The sequence below is a fragment of the Helianthus annuus genome, chromosome 11, assembly GCF_002127325.2.
Source record: "Helianthus annuus cultivar XRQ/B chromosome 11, HanXRQr2.0-SUNRISE, whole genome shotgun sequence".
Classification (NCBI taxonomy): Eukaryota; Viridiplantae; Streptophyta; class Magnoliopsida; order Asterales; family Asteraceae; genus Helianthus; species Helianthus annuus.
In genome coordinates this window covers 19710714-19715835 of record NC_035443.2, presented here as the reverse complement: position 1 = coordinate 19715835, position 5122 = coordinate 19710714, and positions in this window count along the sequence as shown.

Here is a 5122-nt window from a genome sequence, read left to right as displayed (position 1 = left end):
CGTGCGACAGGAGCATAGACTTCGGTAAAATCAATCCCCTCCTGTTGACTAAAGCCCTGAACAATGAGTCGAGCTTTGTTCCTTACAACCACTCCTTTGCCGTCCCTCTTACATTTGAAAACCCATTTTGTATTGATTTTCCTTTGACCATCCGGCAAATCAACTAACTTCCACACTCCCAACTTTTCAAACTGACTTAACTCTTCTTGCATCGCTATGATCCAAGAGTCTTCAGTAAGCGCCTCTTTGTAAGTTCTCGGTTCGACCTGCGAGATAAAACAACTTAATGAAAATTCAGTTTGTAAAGGTGCTACTGTAGAATAAAAACATGTTAAGCCCTGGTCAATTTGACGTCTCGTGCGAACGCCCGATTGCAATTCTCCTATGATTAACTCCTCTGGATGATAAGAAAGAGTTCGCGGCATCACTTCGCTTGGAACTTCTACATTTCCCTCCAGATTAGTAACATTCTGCTCTGCATCTTGTTCACCAACTTGGTTTGTTTGACTTGACAACTGGATCTGCTCCCCCTCAAGGTCTGAATCACCATGGTCAAAAACTGGCATGTTATCAGCTTCTTGATCATCATTCACCTCCGACTGATTACCAGGAGCAACTTCACCATCATGTTCACCAGCATTACTAGGACCTGCTTCATCATCATTTGAAGTCTCCCGAGGTCTTCTAGAATATTCCGCTGGGAACCTGAGCTGCGACTCATACTCTCGCAAAATATCCAGCTCATCAAAGAAATCTTCTTCTTCCTCTGATTCTTCTCTCATGTCAAACGAATCCCAAAGTTTGTCATAATGATAACGCCATGAATCACCAGGATTCTGTGGCGGCATAGTGTAACCTTGACATTCAACATTCGCTGCCTCAATAATCTGCTTCTCGCTTGGAATGAAGACACGTCGTAAAGGACTTGAATAACCCACAAAAATTCCCTCAACGCTCTTCGGACCAAATTTTCCTTTAGGCTCTATCACCGTACAGGGTGACCCAAACGGTTCTAGATACTTAAAATTCGGCTTGCGTTTATTGAGTAGCTCAAAACACGTCTTGTTAAACTTCTTTACAGTAAGAACTCTGTTGAGAGTATAGCATGCAGCAGAAACAGCTTCAGCCCAGAAATTTATTGGTAACTTAGAGTCTGCAAGCATCGTTTTGGCTGTTTCGATTAACGTCCGGTTTTTGCGTTCTGCAACTCCATTCTGCTGCGGAGTGTACGGAGCACTAAACTCATGCAGTATACCTCTTTCGTCACAAAATTCTTCCATCTTACTGTTTTTGAACTCAGTACCATTATCACTGCGAATTCTACAGATCGGTCTCAGGTACAGATTCTCAATTCTTTTAAACAACGCTACAAGGCTATCAAACGTTTCGTTTTTGGATTTCAAAAACATAACCCAAGAAAATCTGGAATAATCATCAGTCACGACCAAGCAGTAGGAATCTCCTGTTATACTCTTGACATTCACTGGACCAAACAAATCCATGTGAAGTCTTTCCAAAGGTCTTGAAACTGAATTGACTTGCTTTGTAGGGTGTGACTTTTTCTTCTGTTTGCCTTTGAAACAACTTATGCACTCCCCTTCCAGATGAAAGCCTTTGACATGCACTCCTGTAACCAAATCGTTATGCACCAAGTGATTCATTTTCCTTAGGTGAATATGCCCCATCTTTCGGTGCCATAACCTTGATTCTTTTTCCATTGCTCTAGACACAAAACAATGAGCCTGACCCGTGGTTGTAGTAGCGACGCTCATGTCCAACACGTACAGATCATTGACTCTTGGTGCCCTCATGATGATCCACTCTTCAGGTATCACAAATCCTGGTTTCAAGATCAAACATTCTTTGTCGGTGAAATGAGTAGTATACATCCTGTCACAGATCTGGGAGATACTCAGCAGGTTGTTCTCCAGCTCAGCGATGTAGTTAACTCTCTCAAATGTTATGACGCCATTCGATAACGTTCCTTCACCTATGATCCTTCCTCCTTGATTACCCGCAAAACCCACATAACCACCGTTAATGTTATTCACATCATACAGCAATGCGGTCTTCCCTGTCATATGCCTTGACGCACCACTATCCATTATCCACCTGGATACAAGTTTTGAAAGATCCTGCACATAACAAATCATCATTTAAACAACTTCAAGAAAGATGCCGATTCATGCTTCGCGAACCAGGAAACTCCGGCAATTCAAACTGTTTAGTCAAACATTGAGTCCACCCAGGCCTCATCAGCCTTAGGTGCCACCTTGACTCTCGCAATTTGAATTTTGAAATTTTCAGCCTTAAGAGGCGGAAAATTTGCATCATAATCAACAGTAATTGGCTCTTCAGCCTTTTTCTCCTCAGAAGTTGAAACTTTCTTCTCAACTTTTGACTCAATTTTAGGTTTCCACACCTGTTGAGTTACTGCAACCCTTTTGTAAAATTTGTCATTTTTAGTTACCGACTTCTCTACGGGTTCAGTTTTTACTTTTACGTTGTCGATTTTAACGTTTTTCTTTTCAACAACTTTCTTCTCAACATACATCGGTGCTTTACCCTTCACATCAACTTTCTTTTGTTGAACCTTCACAGCTTCAGTCTTAGGCTTCACATAGGTACACTTTCGTGTAATATGACCAACCTGTTCACATCTAAAACAAGTACGAGTATCAGCTACCCGACTCGTGCCTTCAGACTGAGCCTGTGAAGCTCTCTTCTCAAAAAATTCTTTATTCGATTTTGAAAAAATTTCTTTTTCTTCATCAGCAAGTGAACTTGAACTGTTTACAAACATTTTCTTCTTAGCAAACCTCTTGTTCGGAACATTTCTTTTCTGATACGGTTTACCCCCCTGATAACCACCCAACCAGTTGTTTCTGTTGTTATTGTAAAAACGCGGTGGATTAACCGATTTCTTGTTATAAACCCTATCTTTCTTTTGACTCAGATTATTCACTGCTGACAACTCGACTTCAACAAGTTTGAAAACATTTGTCAATTTGTTCATGTTAACATTCTCGATCGGAAACTCTGAATCCGAAAACAACTTATTCGAACCCATCATCTTGTACATGACAAGGTTTGATTCTTCATCTAAGTTGTTCTTGGACTTTTGTTTAGGAATGTATTTATCCAAGAAACACCCATCCTCCTCAGAAGTGTCACAATCCGGTTTAAGCACTTTGTCTACCACACTTTTCACCACATCACTTTGGACACCCTCGTCATTGGAAGACGTGAACGTGACATCAATGTTCTCAGGAAGTTTAACATCACTTTCTTCCTCAATTTCCACCAAACTAGACTGCTTTTTCATGTAGTTGTCTAAAATTGGCGGTGGAACTTTGTGAAACCCTACACCCGTTCCATCAGAAAACACATCCTCGCCAGCTTTGTTTTTTCCTATAGGTTTGGGAACAATATGCTGCAAAACAAAGCTTACTGAGCTATAGCTGTTTAACTTCAACTGAATTCTTTCATTTTCAATTTCAGCTTCTTGAACTTTAAGTTTCAATTTAGCAATTTCATCCAGTTGATTGTTAATTGATTCTTCTTTTATTCTCACCACAGCTCTCAGATGTTCGTTTTCTTTAAATGTTTTGCCATTTCGATCATCACTATCTTTGACAATGCTTTTCAATTTTTCAAACTTTTCAGAAATTTGATGGTTCTCAAGAATTAACTTTTCATTTTCACATTTTATTTTCTCACAATCAATTTTATTATTTTCAATTTGAGTTGTTAATTTTTTGATCCGTTCGGTTGAAGCTTTTACAGTTTTATCACGACCAAGAATCTGATCCTCAACACTTTTAACTTTCGTTGTCAGATTCTTGATTTTCTCATTATTAAGGTACGTGACAGTGCTACAAAAATTGCATTGTTTGGTGCAATTTTTGCAGTCAACATTTCCGTCGACCTTGTTACCTGACGCATTTGTTGACACAATTTGACTGACCAGCCCCTTTGACTCAGTAACAGAATTAGGGTCAACCTCGAGTGCTTTCGCAGCTAGCACTTTGTCAGCCATTTTTCCCAGGTTCTCAGACGTCAACTCCTACGTAGTATCGATCAAGCCAGTATCAATCTGCTTTGCTTTCTCAATCTCTTCTTTTTCTTTCATCTCTTTCTCCTCTTTCTCCTTTCTCTCTTTCTCTTTCTCTTCTTCAATCATCTTCTCAGTTGGCCTTCCCCACCACTTGTGCTGCCAGTATTCATCTTCTTCTTTGTACTCCTTGATGATGGCTTCAATATCTAGCGTTTTATCATCAATCGCGATGTTGCCATACCTATCAAGGTAGCATTCTCTATCTGGATCCCATCTATTAGCTCTTCTAGCTTCCAGAAAGATACCAGAAAGTCTGATAATCTTGTTTTCAGCAATCATCTTCCGGTATTTATACTTCTGTTCCTCAGTACGATCATCTTTCCACGGAATGGGTTCATCATTACATGCCATGAATGCATAACCCACCGCATCTTCCTCTGGTAAAACTTCTTTACTCCAATCGTACCCCTCATCGTCGTAAATCACAGCCAGAGCCCTTGATTTGTCTCTGTTATCTTCAGACTACTTCAATCTGGGCGGCTCAGATTTATTTTGATGGTAGATTGCCTTTTTGTAGTAATCGTCTCTAAACGGATTCTCTGACTCATCAGCGTACGCGTTTCTACATTCACGCTTGAAGTGACCCTTCTGCTTACACTTAAAGCACGTCACCTTGGATTTATCGAACCCCAACTTTGTAGACGGACCACCGATCGTCTTTCTCCCGGTAATTTCCATAAAACGCTGAGCACGTCGAACAGCACTTGCCATTGCCCAACGAATGCCAATAAGCTCCATTTCTTCGGGGTCTATCTGATCGTAATCTTCTTTCGTCAGATTTGTGTTCCCGATCTTACCAGCTACCAACCCTTCATAAGACTCTAGCACAGATGCCAAAAAGACCATCTGTTGCTTAGCCGAATCCTCATCAAAATTCTGTGCGTTCTTCAAATCTATCGCGATATTGCAAGAAAACTTTGCATCAGAACGATTTGCAGAAGACGTAGATCCACTATGATAAACACTATGACTTCCGCTGCTTGAACTGCTTTGACTTTCTTTGCT